Source organism: Balaenoptera physalus (assembly GCF_965194825.1).
Source record: "Balaenoptera physalus genome assembly, chromosome: 20".
NCBI lineage: Eukaryota > Metazoa > Chordata > Mammalia > Artiodactyla > Balaenopteridae > Balaenoptera > Balaenoptera physalus.
The window spans coordinates 26,865,827-26,881,640 of NC_138901.1; positions in this window are offsets into that span (position 1 = coordinate 26,865,827).

Here is a 15,814-nt window from a genome sequence, read left to right on the forward strand (position 1 = left end):
GTTTTCATTGTCATTTATCTCTAGGTATTTTTTGATTTCCTCTTTGATTTCTTCTGTGATTCATTGGTTATTTAGTAACATTGTTTAGCCTCCTTGTGTTTGTGTTGTTTACAGTTATTCTTTTCCTGTAACTGATTTCTAAACTCATAGTGTTGTGGTCAGAAAAGATTTTTGATATGATTTCAATTTTCTTAAATGTACCGAGGCTTTCTTTATGGTCCAAGATGTGATCTATCCTGGAGAATGTTCTATGTGCACTTGAGAAGAAAGTGTATTCTGCTGCTTTCAGATGGAATGTCCTATAAATATCAATTAAGTCTATCTGATCTAATGTGTCATTTAAAGCTTGTGTTTCCTTATTAATATTCTGTTTGGATGATATGTCCATTGGTGTAAATGGGGTGTTAAAGTCCCTCACAATTACTGTGTTACTGTTGATTTCCCCTTTTATGGCTGTTAGTATTTGCCTTATGTATTGAGGTGCTCCTATGTTGGGTGCATATATATTTACAATTGTTACATTTTCTTCTTGGATTGATCCCTTGATCAATATGTAGTGTTCTTCCTTGTCTCTTGTAATAGTCTTTATTTTAAAGTCTATTTTGTTTGACATGATTGTTGCTAATCCAGCTTTCTTTTGATTTCCAGTTGCATGGAATATGTTTTTTCCGTCCCCTTACTTTCAGTCTGTATGTGTCCCTAGGTCTGAAGTGTTTCTCTTGTAGACAGCCTATATATGGGTCTTGTTGTTGTATCCATCCAACCACTCTATGTCTCTTGGTTGGAGCATTTAATCCGTTTACAGTTAAGGTAATTATCAATATGTATGTTCCTCTTGCCATTTTCTTAATTGTTTTTGGTTTGTTTTTGTAGGTCTTTTTTCTACCCTTTCTCTTTGTTCTCTTCTCTTGTGGTTTGATGACCTTTTTAGTGTTTTGTTTAGGTTGCTTTCTCTTTTGTGTGTGTGTACCTATTGTAGTTTTTTGTTTGCATTTCCCATGAGGTTACAATAAAGCAGTCTATATATATACAAGGTTGTTTTAAGTTGCTGGTCTCTTAATTTCAAATGCAACTCCCATTTCCTGCATTTGTACTCTCCTCTACTCATGGTTGCTGTTTTTGATACCGTATTTGTATATGGATCATTTCTTGCTTTTACTGTATGTTTACCTTTACTAGTGAGCTTTCCCATTTGTGATTTTCTTATTTCTAGTTGTGACCTCTTTGTTTCCCTGCCTAGAGAAGTTCCTTTTGCATTTCTTGTAAAGCTGGTTTGGTGATGCTAAATTCTCTTAGCTTTTGTTTGTCTGTAAAACTTTTGATTTCTCTGTCAAATCTGAATGAGAGCTTTGCTGGGTAGAGTATTCTTGGTGGTAGGTTTTTCCTTTTCTTCACTTTAAATATATCATGCCACTCCCTTCTTGCCTTCAGAGTTTCTGCTGAAAAATCAGCTGATAAACTTATGGGATTTCCCTTGTATGTTATTTGTTGCTTTTCTCTTGTTGTTTTTAATATTTTTTCTTTGTATTTAATTTTTGTCAGTTTGATTACTATTTGTTTCAGTGTGTTCCTCCTTGGATTTATCCTGTATGGGACTCTGCATTTTCTGGACTTGGGTGACTATTTTCTTTCCTATGTTAAGGAAGTTTTTGACTATAATCTCTTCAAATATTTTCTCAGGCCCTTTCTCTTTCTCTTCTTCTTCTGGAACCAACCCCTATAATTCAAATTTTGGTGCATTTAATGCCATCCCAGAGGTCTCTGAGAGGGTGCTCATTTCTTTTCATTCTTTTTTCTTTATTCTGTTCCATGGCAGTGATTTCAACAGTCCTGTCTTCCAGCTCACTTATCCATTTTCTGTGTCAGTTATTCTGCAATTGATTCCTTCTAGTGTATTTTTCCTTTCAGTTATTGTATTATTCCTCTCTGTTTGTTCTTAGTTCTTCTAGGTCTTCATTAATTATTTCTTGTATCTTCTTGATCTGTGCCTCCATTCTTTTCTGAGATCTTGGATCATCTTTACTATCATTACTCTGAATTCTTTTTCAGGTAGACTGTCTATCTCCTCTTCAGTTAGTTATTTTTGTAGGCTTTTATCTTGTTCCTTCATCTGCAACATATTTTTCTGTCATCTCATTTTGTCTAATTTACTGTGTTTGTGATTTCCTTTCCACAGGCTGTAGGATCATAGTTCCTCTTGCTTCTGGTGTCTGCTCTCTGGTGGCTGAGGTTGTTCCAGATGCTTGTGCCATTATCCCCTTGATAGGGGGTTTGACTGGTGTTGTGGTGACAAAAGCCTGCCCTGAATATTGAGTGGGGCCTCCCCTTTGGTCTCTGGTTGTCACTTCCATGTCACTGGTGGGGTCTGCTCCCTAGTTTTTGGAGTAGAGGCCCCCAGATCTGTTCTTAGCTGTGTTTCTGATCTGTGGTATGAGGTAAGTGGGATTGGAGTACTCCCACTGGGAGAGAAACCACTGAGTATTTCTCTTCTGGCGGTGTTCACCTGTGAAAGTGCTCTGTTGTATCCCCTTTCACTTGTTGTGCAGTCTCACAAAGTACACTGTTGTTGGCACTGCTCTCAATCCCACCTGAACTGTGGATATGCTGGCAATTGGCCCTGGTGACTCTCAGGCATTGTTTTCACCAGGCCACCAGCACCGATCCACTGAGGTCAGGTCCCAGGACTGCAATAGTCATGCACCTGGACCCACTGTGGGAGCTATGGAGGAAGCTTGGACTCTGTTCTGGCCCACCTTCTGCATGTATGTGCCCACAAAGCCCACAGCTGCTAAAGCCAGACCTGTCTCAGATGCAGGTGCACTTGTTGTCTGTTCAGTTGTTCCACAGATGCTGAATTTAGGAAGCCATCACTGGAGGTGTAACTCTGCAGTTCGTGCAGCCATGAGGAGAAGATTGCGGCTCTTCTTCCTTAGTCACATGGCCCCTGGACCTCAGCTATTGTTTCAGCCCCACCTCTCTGTGTTTTCCTCCCACTGGAGTCTGCTCTACAGGTTGCCAGAGCACACAAGCCCATCAGGTGTGAGGGGGCTACGGTGGCAATCAGAGTGAGTGGGTTGCCCAGGCAGTACAGTTCCAGGGTGGTGATTTGGACACACAAGCGCATCAGGCAGGATGAGGCTGAGGTGGCAGTTGAGGTGAGTGAGTCATCTACGTTGGAGGGTGCTGGGGAAGTGATTGGAATGTGCGAGCCTGTCAGGTGGTGATTGGGGTGAGTGGGTTGCCCAGGAGAGGGGGAGAGAGGTCATGGTGGGGGTGCAAGAGCTGGCTCTGACAGGAGCCCTCCCTAGTGCCCGTGGAGGCACAGGCCTGTGCATGAGGAGAGAGGCTGCAATGGCGGCCCTGCCCTTTGTGCATCACTCAACAATGGTGCTTTGTTGCTATGGCAGTCTGCACTTCCTCCACAAGCATTCCTGGTTGCAGAGTTCCTCACTCCCAGCCCCCCAGGCTGTCTCCTCACATCCAATTGCAGTCCACTCCCTGGGTCTGCTTTCCAAATCACACATTCCAGCACCCAGCCCTTGTGCACACCAGTGGACACCCGTCTCAGGCTGGGGAGTGCAGGGCTGTGGCACAGGCCATCTGTGTAAGTCTCACTTTGTCCTGGGCTCACAGTTGCTGGGCTCTCCTCTGAGCCTCTGAAGCTCCCCTTCTGTCCCAGCTGATCTCCCCACTGGTGAGGGGGCTTCCCCAGATGTGGGAAGGTCTCCTCACCTTCAGCTCCCTCTCAGGGCACAAGTCCTGTCCTGCTTCCGCTATTCTTCTTTTTCTCTCTTTTTTCTTTCATCCTACTCAGTTATATGGGGATCCTTCTTGTGCTTTTAGTTGTCTGAGGTCTTCTGCTAGTGTTCAACAGGTGCTCTGTGAGAACTGTTCCATTTGTAGATGTATTCTTGATGCATTTGTAGGGAAAGATGAACTCCACATCCTCCTACTCCTCTGCCGTCTTGAGGATCTGCTGATCTTGGAGAGTTCCCCAGATAGGCAGACGGCATTTGGGACTCACCATGGCAACATAGATGCTGGCAGCAGCCATTTTTTAAAAGCTCATCCTACCATAAGGACACTTGTGCTGGAAAGAACCTTGTGATGACTTTTTAATAGCTTGGACCAAGATTTATTTTCAACGCCTAATAATACCTTCCCTCTATTGCCTCTGCCTCCTTTTTTTTTTTTTTTTTTAAGATTCCACATATAAATGAGGTCATGTGGTCATTTATCTTTCTCTGCCTGAGTTATTTCACTTAGCATAATACCCTCAAGGTCCATCCATGTTGTCACAAATGGCAGGATTTCCTTCTTTTTTATGGCTGAATAATATTCCATTATAAGTATGGAAATGGAAAATGTGATATATATCACATTTTCTTTATCCATTTGTCCATTGATGGACACTTAGTTTACTTCCACATCTTGGCTATTGTAAATAATGCTCCCGTGAACATAGGGGTGCATGTATATTTTTGAATTGGTGTTTTTGTTTTCTTCAGGTAATACCCAGAATTGAAATTCCTGGATCATATAGCAGTTCTAGTTTGAATTTTTTGAGTAACCTCCATACTGTTTTCCATAGTGGCCGCACCAATTTACATTCGCACCAACAGTGCACCAGAGTTCCTTTTATTCCTCATCCTCACCAACACTTGTTATGTGTTATCTTTTTGATAATAGCCATTCCGACAGCTGTGAGTCATGGTTTTGACTTGCATTTCCCTGATGATTCATGCTGTTGAGCACCTTTTCATTTGTCTGTTTGTCATCTGTATTTTTTCTTTGGAAAAATATCTATTCAGATCCTCTGTTCATTTTTAATGAGTTTTTTGTTTGTTTGTTTGTTTTGCTATTGAGTTGTATGAATTCTTTATCTGTTTTGGCTATTAACCCCTTATCAGACATATGATTTATAAATATTGACTTTCATTCAGTAGTTTGCCTTTTCATTTCGTTGATGATTTCCTCTCCTCACAGAAACTTTTTAGTTTGATGTAGTCCCACTTGTTTATGTTTGCTTTTGGTGTCAAATCCAAAAAAAATCATTGCCAAGACCAATGTCAAGGAGCTTACCACCTGTGTTTTCATCCAGTAGTTTTATGTTTCATGTCTTACAGTCAAGTCTTTAATTCATTTTCAGTTAATTTTTTATGTGATGTATGATAGTGGCTGTTTCATTCTTTTGCATGTGGCTATCCAGTATTCCCAGAATCATTTATTAAAGAGACTGTTCTTTCCCCATTGTATATTCTTGGCTCCTTGTTGTAAATTAATTGACCACATTTGTGTGGGTTTATTTCTGGGCACTCAAGTCTGTTCCATTTATCCATGTGTCTGTTTTTATGCCAATATCATACTGTCTTGATTACTACAACTTTGTAGTATAGTTTGAAATCAGGAAGTGTGATGCCTTCAGCTTTGTTCTTTCTCAAGATTGCTTTGGCTATTCCAGGTCTTTTGTGGTTTCATACAAATTTTAGGATTGTTTGTTCTATTTCTGTGAAAAATACCAACAGAATTTTGATAGGGATTGCATTCAATCTGTGGATTTCTTTGGGTAGTATGGCCATTTTAACAATACTAATTTTTCCAATCCATGAGCATGGAATATCTCTCCATTTATTTGTGTCTTCTTCAATTTCTTTCATCAGTGCCTTATAGTTTTCAGTGTGTAGTTCTTCTACTTCCTTGGTCAAATTTATTCCTAGATATTTTATTTTATTGATGCAATTTTAATTGGGATTGTTTTTCCTAATTTATCTTTGAGTCATCTTTACTAATTGTTTGCTGTGTGATCTTTAGCAGGCTTACTCATATGTACATAACCTGAATTTCCTCATCTTTCAAATGTGATAACAGTACCTACCTAACAGTATTGTTATGAGGATTCATTAAGGATATATATTCATGCACCTACTTCTGTGCTTGAATACATAGTAGGCATTGAGAAAGGACAACCATGCTTCATGGATGCACCTAGTCAGATCCACAAAATTTTGGCATTGCTTGCATGCGGGAGTGTGATTTCCATGAAGGAAGAGGATATTAATCTGTGCTATCTACCAGGGGAGTGGGAATAAAACATTTCCACAAAGATTCTGAAAAGTAGTGTTCCTATGTGGAAAGTCCTATTTGCAAAGTAGTGGAGAGGTTATATCAGCAAGATATAACTAGTAAAATGAATCCCAATTTATGGCTCAATGGTTTTTCCCATGTCAAGAAGGCTTTCATTTTTCTCCCTATTAAGTTCCATAACAGGAGAGACTGTGTCTTATTTTTGATTGCTGTTGTCCCCCTATGTGCTAGTATAGTTCTTGGTACATAGAAGGTGCTCAATCAGTATTTATAGAATGGATGAATGGAATGTGGAGAGGATGGGGCTATGAGAAGGGAGAAGTTGGCCTTGAGGCCTCCTTAGGAGAAAGACCATACTGTCCAGGTCATAAAACTAGGGAGAAAATGTCTCTTTTGTTGACCTTTTCCCCATCAATTAGAATTCAGGGTTGGAAGCTCAGGGTTGTTGTTGGTGGTGGTGGCACAAGGGGAAGAGAAAGTACACTGCTAAGAAGCCTTTTTTCACTTCCATCTCCAGAGAGGAACCAGTTATCACTAGCGACATCTAAGGGTTCAAAAGTTTGTGTAGGGGTCTTCACAAACTACATTTCGCAAAGCAGTGCACCACTAGTCTTCAGATCATCACATGATTTGTGTAATTTCAGTTTCATATGAGTAGCTTTAGGATTTCCAGAGGGTTGAATGAGCTATCCCTCAAAGAAACGAGTATTTTCTATTTTTCATGTTTTTCCTTCCCTGCCTTTAGTTAAGTAAGTTGAGTAAGCATTTTACTTCTTTTCAAGCAGTTACTGTAAAAGGATAGATGCTAGGCTTTAGCTCAGCTATTTCAGAACCATCTGGGTTTCAGAGATCCTTTTTAAAAATGTTGTGTTACTGGAAATTGTCGGGAAAACTACTGTGTGCTTTCACTTGCTGGACATGGACAGCCAAGTGAACAGACAGTGCTTTTCTTTGTGGTAATTGTTCACTTATTCCCTTGTTTTCTGTCTATTCCAAATTGCCAGGGGTTAGAGTGGAACAAGTCATTCAAGAGACACAATCCATCAATAGTCTCTTAAAAAACAAGGGAAAATAAATTAATATTTATTAATAGTTTATTATGTCAGGTATTTTACATGTAACTTGAAGTCAGCAGATTCTTCCAGCTCATTTAAGATCTAGATATGATTGATCCAAAATGCTATGCCAGGAAAAAAACCTGTAAAAACACAAACCCATGGAGGCTAAACAATATGCTACTAAATAACCAAGAGGTTACTGAAGCAATCAAAGAGGAAATAAAAAAATACTTAGAATTGCTACTCCAGCTTTCTTTTGATTTCCAGTTGCATGGAATATCTTTTTCCATCCCCTCACTTTCAGTCTGTATGTGTCCCTAGTTCTGAAGTGGGTCTCTTGTAGACAGTATATATACGGGTTTTGTTTTTCTATCCATTCAGCCAGTCTATGTCTTTTGGTTGGAGCATTTAATCCATTTAAATTTAAGGTAATTATCGATATGTATGTTCCTATTACCATTTCTTAATTGTTTTGGGTTTGTTATTGTAGGTCTTTTCCTTGTCTTGTGTTTCCTGCTTAAAGAAGTTCCTTTAGCATTTGTTGTAAAGAGGGTTTGGTGGTGCTGAATTCTCTTAGCTTTTGCTCATCTGTAAAGGTTTTAATTTCTCCATCAAATCTGAATGAGATCCTTGCTGGGTAGAGTAATCTTGGTTGTAGGTTTTTCCTACAACCTTCTTTTTTCCTACAACCTTCATCACTTTAAATATATCCTGCCACTCCCTCTGGTTTGGAGAGTTTCTGCTGAAAAATCAGCTATTAACCTTATAGCGATTCCTTTTTATGTTATTTGTTCTTTTTCCCTTGCTGCTTTTAATATTTTTTCTTTGTATTTAACTTTTGATAGTTTGATTAATATGTGTCTTGACGTGTTTCTCCTTGGATTTATCCTTAATGGGACTCTCTGTGCTTCCTGAACTTGATTAAAATTTGCCTTTCCCATATTAGGGAAGTTTTCAACTATAATCACTTGACATATTTTCTCAGTCCCTTTCTTTTTATCTTCTTCTTCTGGGACCCCTGTAATTTGAATGTTGGTGCATTTAATGTTGTCCTAGAGGTCTCTGATACTGTCCTCAATTCTTTTCTTTATTCTGCTCTGCTGTAGTTATTTCCACCTTTTTATCTTCCAGGTCACTTATCCGTTCTTCTGCCTCAGTTATGCTGCTAGTGATCCCTTCCAGAGAATTTTTAATTTCATTTATTGTGTTGTTCATCACTCTTTGTTTGCTCTTTAGTTCTTCTAGGTCCTTGTTAAACGTTTCTTCTATTTTCTCGCTTGTATTTCCACAATTTTGGATCATCTTTACTATCATTATTCTGAAGTGTTTTTCAGGTAGACTGCTTATTTCCTCTTCATTTGTTTGTTCTGGTGGGTTTTTACCTTGCTCCTTCATCTGCTGTGTGTTTCTCTGTCTTCTTATTTTGCTTAACTTACTGTGTTTGGGGTCTCCTTTTCACAGGCTGCAGTTTTGTAGTTCCTGTTGCTTTTGGTGTCTGCCCCCAGTGGCTAATGTTGGTTCAGTGGGTTGTGTAGACTTCCTGGTGGAGGGGACTAGTGCCTGTGTTCTGGTGGATGAGGCTGGATCTTGTCTTTCTGGTGAGCAGGACCACGTCTGATGGTGTGTTTTGTGGTGTCTGTGGCCTTATTATGATTTTAGGCATCCTCTCTGCTAATGGGTGGGGTTGTGTTCCTGTGTTGCTAGTTGTTTGGCATAACCTGTCCAGCACTGTAGTTTGTTGTTCGTTGAGTGCAGCTGGGTCTTGGCATTGAGATGGAGATCTCTGAGAGATTTTTGCCATTTGATATTACGTGGAGCTGGGAGGTCTCTTGTGGACCAATGTCCTGAACTTAGCTCTCCCACCACAGAGGCACAGCCCTGACACCTGGCTGGAGCACCAAGAGCCTGTCATCCACATGGCTCAGAATAAAAGGGAGAAAAAGGAAAGAAAGAAAGAATTAGATAAAATAAAATAAAATAAAGTAAAATAAAATAAAATAATGTTATTAAAATAAAAAATAATTATGAAAAATTTTTTTAAGTAATAAGGAAAAGAAAGAACGAAAAAAAGAAGAGAGCAACCATATCAAAAAACAAATCCACCAATGATAACAAGAGCTAAAAACTATCCAAAAAATAAATAAAAAACAACAACAACAACAGAAAAACGGACAGACAGAACCCAGGACAAATTGTAAAAGAAAGCTATGCAGACAAAATCACACACATAAGCATACACATACACACTCAGAAAAAAAGAAAAAGGGAAAAAAAATATATATCTTTGCTCCCAAAGTCCACCTCCTCAATTTGGGATCATTTGTTGTCTGTTCAGGTATTCCACAGATGCAGGGTACATCATGTTGATTGTGGAGATTTAATTCGCTGCTCCTTAAGCTGCTGGGAGAGATTTCCCTTTCTCTTCGTTGTTCGCACAGCTCCTGGGTTCAGCTTTGGATTTGGCTCTGCCTCTGCGTGTAGGTCGCCTGAGGGCATCTGTTCTTCGCTCAGACAGGTCGAGGTTAAAGGAGCAGCTGATTTGGTGGCTCTGGCTCACTCTGGCTGGGGGGCGGGGGGGCAGAGGGGTATGGAATGAGGGGCAAGCCTGCAGGGGCAGAGGCTGGCGTGATGTTGCACTAGCCTGAGGGGCGCTGTGTGTTCTCCCAGGGAAGTTGTCCCTGTTTCACGGGACCCTGGCGGTGGCAGGCTGCACAGGCTCCCGGGAGTGGAGGTGTGGATAGTGACCTGTGCTTGCACACATGATTCTTGGTGGCTGCAGCAGCAGCCTTAGCATTTCATGTCCGTCTCTGGGGTCCGTGCTGATAGCTGTGGCTCACGCCCTTCTCTGGAGCTCCTTTAAGCATCGCTCTTAATCCCCTCTCCTCACGCACCAGGAAACAAAGAGGCAAGAAGAAGTCTCTTGCCTCTTCGGCAGCTCCAGACATTTTCCCAGACTCCCTCCCAACTAGCTGTGGTGCACTAGCCCCCTTCAGGCTGTGTTCACGCAGCCAACCCCAGTCCTTTCCCTGGGATCTGACCTCCAAAACCTGATCGTCATCTCCCAGCCCCCAGCCGTCCCAGGGGGTGAGCAGACAAGCCTATCAGGCTGGTGAGTGCTGGTCGGCACCAATCCTCTTTGCAGGAGTCTCTCTGTTTTTCCCTCCGCACCCCTGTTTATGTGCTCTCCTCCGTGTCTCCGAAGTTTCCCCCCTCTGCCACCTGCAGTCTCCACCAACAAAGGGGCTTCCTAGTGTGTGGAAACCTTTCCTCCTTCACAGCTCACTCCCACTGTTGCAGGTCCTGTCCCTATTCTTTTGTCTCTGTTTTTTCTTTTTTCTTTTGCCCTACCCAGGTACGTGGTGAGTTTCTTGCCTTTTGGGAAGTCTGAGGTCTTCTGCCAGCGTTCAGTAGGTGTTCTGTAGGGGTTGTTCCTCATGTAGATGTATTTCTGATGTATTTGTGGGGAGAAAGGTGATCTCCACGTCTTACTCTTCTGCCATCTTGAAGCTCCTCCCACAGTAAGCTCTTGATAAATGTTAACAATTATTAGGTTTTATTTTATCAATGGTTCAAGGTTTTTCCCCTTCCAAATGACATGTCCCTTGACACCTAAATACAAAAAAATGATCAGAGTGTAGCATTCTAGCTACACTAGAGCTAGAGGTGGGTGGGAAGTTCTGTCAGCCTTTGCCTCCACCATTCCTCTTCTCTAACCCTTTGGGCAACTCTGAGGAAACCTATGGATTGGAAAAACATCACGTCGAATCACATAATATATACATTTTGTCTATGTGTGTATTTTTGAATTGTTTATGTTGATGAGTTAAAAAACTTTAAAATTAATACATAGTAAGATTGATTTTCTGAGGGTATACACTTCTATGAGTTTTAATACATGTATAGATTTGTGTAACCGCTACTATCATGGAAATAAAGAACACTTTCAGCAGTCACCTCCTTATCATCACACCATGCCCGACTCCTAACCCCTGTTAAGCACTGATACACTCTCATCACCACAGTTTTGTCTTTCTGAGAATGTCAGAGAAGTGGAGTCAAAGAATACTCAATCATTGGGACTGGCTTCTTTCATTCAGCATAATGTCTTTGAGATCCATCCAAGTTGTTGTGTGTAAAAATAGTTCATTTCTTTTTTTTTTTTTTTTTTGGCTGAGTAATATGCCAGTCTATGGGTACAGTATAGTTTGTTTATCCATTCTCCTGTTAAAGGAAATTTGTATTGTTTCCAGTTTAGTACAATGTCTGGTATATAGTTGGGGTGATCAATAAATGCTAGCTGATTTTAGCTGAAGGCTAAGAATGGGAGACCCTGTTTCTCTGTACTCCATGGGATTCCTGTATGTATTCTTTAAAAAAAAAAACCCTGCACTTTGGTTTTTCATTATAATTATTTTCCTGCTTATAAGTCACTGAATGCAGTGAGTCAAAATTCATTTCCTTTGGGCCTCAATGGATAACTAGGGCATGCAGCCACCTGGTAGCATCTTTTCTTTGTCAGTTCCCCTCTTTCTGGCTGTCTCTCTCCAATTTCAGATTATCCCCCCCCCACCATTATAATCAATGACTTCAGGACTAAATTGTATCATTGATTATAGCTAAAACACACACCTAAGGACTATAGCTTATAGCACTTAACTTTCTCTCCCAGATGTTTCTACTTTATATTCCTAAGCCTCTCATCAACAGTGTACCTTTTTCCACCCCAGCTGATGCTTTTCAAGTATTTTAGTGACTCTGACTTTATTAGCAACGTCATCACTTCAGTTTCATGCTGTTAAATATTCACCCACACTAATATCAACATCATTAGAATTTATTTGAGTAATGAAGTCACAAATGCCATTATGTACCAATAACATGCAAAATACATAGGATGTGGAATGAGGGGTGTTATGGACTGAATTGTGTCCCCTCCTCCCAAATTCACATGTTGAAGTCCTAACCCGTAGTACCTTAGAATGTGACTATATTTGGAGATAGGGCCTTTAAAGAGGGAATTAGGTTAAATGAGGTCATAAGGGTGGGGTCCTAATCCAATAGGACTGTTGTCCTTGTAAAAAGAGGAAGAGAGAGACAGCAGGAATGAGTGTGCACAGAGAAAAAGCCATGTGAGGACAAAGTCAAGGAGAGAAGCCTCAGGAGAAACCAACTGTACTGGCACATTGATCTTGGATATCCAGCTTCCAGAACTGTGAGAGAGAAATTTCTGTTGTTTTAGGAGCCCAGTCTGTGGCATTTTGTTGTGGCAGCCCTAGCAAACTAATACAAGGGGCTAGGAAATCTCACCTAGATCTCCAGAAACAGAGAGATCTCACCTGACATCTGGGATATCTTTGGTAAGAGAGAATGTCTCAAGGAGAGGTGGCCAAGATGGTGGAATAGGAAGACCCTGAATTTACCTCCTCCCATGGACACACCAAAATTACAACTACTTACAGGGCAACTACCTATGAGAACTATCTGAAGACTAGTAGAAAAGATTTTCCACAACTGAAGACATAAGGAATGGTCACAATGAGATGCGCAGGAGGTGTGGACATATGGTATAATTAGAACTCACCCCCTAGGTTGGCAACCTACAAATGAGAGGGCTATCACAATCATAGAGGTCCTCTCCTAGGAGAGAGTGGTCCAAGTCTCACATCAGACTCCTAGGCCCAGAAGTCCTGTACTGGGAATATGAGCCCCCAGAACAACTGGCTTTGAAAATCAGCAGGGCTGATATTTGGGAGAGCTGAAGGGCTATATGAAACAGGTACTCTGCTGTTAAAGGGCATGTAAAAAATCTCACATGCTGAGTCCCAGTGCAGAGGCAGTAGTTTGAAATGATCCAGGGTCAGACCCTGTTGTTGATTTTGGAAAGCCTTCCAGAGAGGCAGGAGGCAACTTGGACTACCCTGGGGATGAAGATGCTTGTGGCAGCCATTTTGGGGTTTGTTCTGTGAAAACACTGGCACTGGCAAGTGCCATTTAGGAATCCTCCCTCTAGCCTAAAACAATGCTGGTTGCTTACCAGACTACCAGTGGGCTGGTACCAGCCCTGAGCCCCCCTGGCCATGCAGACAGCCACCTGGGAGATGACTTCACCCACCAGCAGGCCAGCAGCAGCCCCACACATCCTCCTGCAGCCAACCACACAGGAAGCCTACCCTGTCCTGCCATGGACCAGCAGCTACTGCACAGCCAGGGCCTAGTAGCCAACAAGGCAGGAGGCTGCCCCAACTACCAGCCAGCACACAATAATCGATGTGGCACAACAGAAGGGCACACACAGCTCGTGTAAGGGGCACCCTTAGAGTGTACAGCTTTGGTGATGAGAGGAGAGTGTGCTTCTGGGTCCCACAGGACATTTTCTACATAAGGTCACTTTTCCAAGAATGCAAAATGTAAAAAACCTACCTAACACATAGAAATAAACACAAGAATTGGGCAAAATGAGAAGACAGGGTAATATATTCCAAATGGAGGAATACAACAAAACCTCAGAAAAGGAACTAAATGAAGAGGAGATAAGCAATCTACCTGATAGAGAATTCAATGTAGTGATCTAACAATGCTCAACAAACTTGGGAGAGAATGGATGAACATAGTGAAAACTGTAACAAGAGTTAGAAAATATAAAGAAGAACTAAACGGAGGTGAATGTTACAATAAATGTAATAAAAAATACAGTAGGAGGAATCAACAGTAGATTAGATGATACAGAGGAATGGATCAGTGATCTGGAAGACAGACTGGTGGAAATCACCTGAGATGAACAGAAAAAAAGAAAAAGAATTTTAAAAAATGAGGATATTTTAATAGACATCTAGGAGAACATCAAGCATACTAATATTTGGATTATAGGGGTCCCAGAAGAAGAGAGAGAGAAAGGACAGAGAACTTATTTGAAGAAGTAATAGCTGAAAACTTTCCTAACTTGGGAAATGAAACAGGCATCCAGGTCCAGGAAGCTCAGAGAGTCCCAAACAAGATGAACTCAAAGAGGTCCATGCCAAGACATATTATAATTAAAATGGCAAATGTTAAAGAGAAAGAGAGAATCTTTAAAGCAGTAAGAGAAAAGCAACCTGTTACATTCAAGGAAACTCCCATAAGATAACCAGCTGACTTTTCAGCAGAAACTTAGCAGGCCAGAAAGGAATGGCATGATATATTCAAAATAACGAAAGGAAAAAATCCTACAATGAGGAATACTCTACCTGGCAAGGTCATCATTCATACTGAAGGAGAGATAAAGAGATTTACAGACAAGCAAAAGCTAAAAGAGTTCAGCATCACTAAACTGGCTTTATAATAACTATTAAAGGGATTTCTCTAAGTGGAAAAGAAAAGGCCATAACTAGAATTATAAACATTATGAAAGATAAAACTTCACTGGTAAAGGAAAATATATAGTAAATACAGTGATAGTAGATTGACCACTTATAAAGCTAATAGGAAGGCTAAAGGACAAAGGTAATAAAATCATCTGTATACACAATAAATTGTTAAGGGATACACAAAACAAAAAGATATAAAATAAGACTTCAAAAACATTAAGCATTAAGGTGGGGAGTAAAAATGCAGGGTTGTTAAAATGTATTTGAAATTTAAGAAATCAACAACTTAAAACAATCATATATTTATTGCTATCTATATCTATATCATCTATATGTATATCTATATCTATTTCTATATATGAAACTCATGGTAACCACAAACCAAAAATCTATAATAGATTTACACACAAAAAGAGAAAGGAATCCAAACATAACACTAAAGATAGTCATCAAATCACAAAAGAAGAGAACAAAAGAAGGAACAAAAAAGAACTATAAAATAACTCCAAATCAATTAACCACATGACAACAAGTACCTACCTATCAATAATTACTTTAAATGCAAATGGACTAAGTGCTCTAATTAAAAGATATAGAGTGGCTGAATGAATAAAAAAAAAAGACCCATATATATGTTGCCTAGAAGAGATTCACTTCAGATCTAAAGACATAAACAGCTCTGTTTTCATCTCTCTTGGGTAGATACCTGAGAGTGGAATTGCTGGATCATATGGCAAATTTATGTTTAACTTTTTAAGGAATTGCCAAACTATTTCTAAAGTGGCTGTGCTATTTTATGTTCCCACCATTGGTGAATTAGGATTCCTGGTTTCCCACATCCTCACCAACATTTATTATTGCCAGTCTTTTTCATTATAACCATTAGTGGGTATGAAACGCTATCTCATAGTGGTTTCAATTTGCATTTCCCTAATGACTAATGATGTTCAGCATTTTATAGCACTTTAAATTTTTTAAAATTAAAGATATCCATTGCAGAAATTTAAAAATATGCAGGAAAAGTCAGAGAAAAAAATCCTTGCATTTCCATAATCTAGATATAACCACTGTTATCATTTAAAGTTTTTTCAAGTCATGTGTGTGTCTTTTTTACAAATTGGAGTCTTACTATCTATATTGTTTTCAAAATTGTTTTTCCCTCCACATTTCGTCACGTCATTAGCTATTACTCTACAACCCAAGTTTCAACCTCTCCATCCTTAATATAATCATTCTTACAAATGAAATATTTTGTGGGATCCCAGTATATAACATGGGAAGCAGAGCTTCTCTGGGTAAAGTGGGTCCTGCCAGATCATGTGGCCCCTT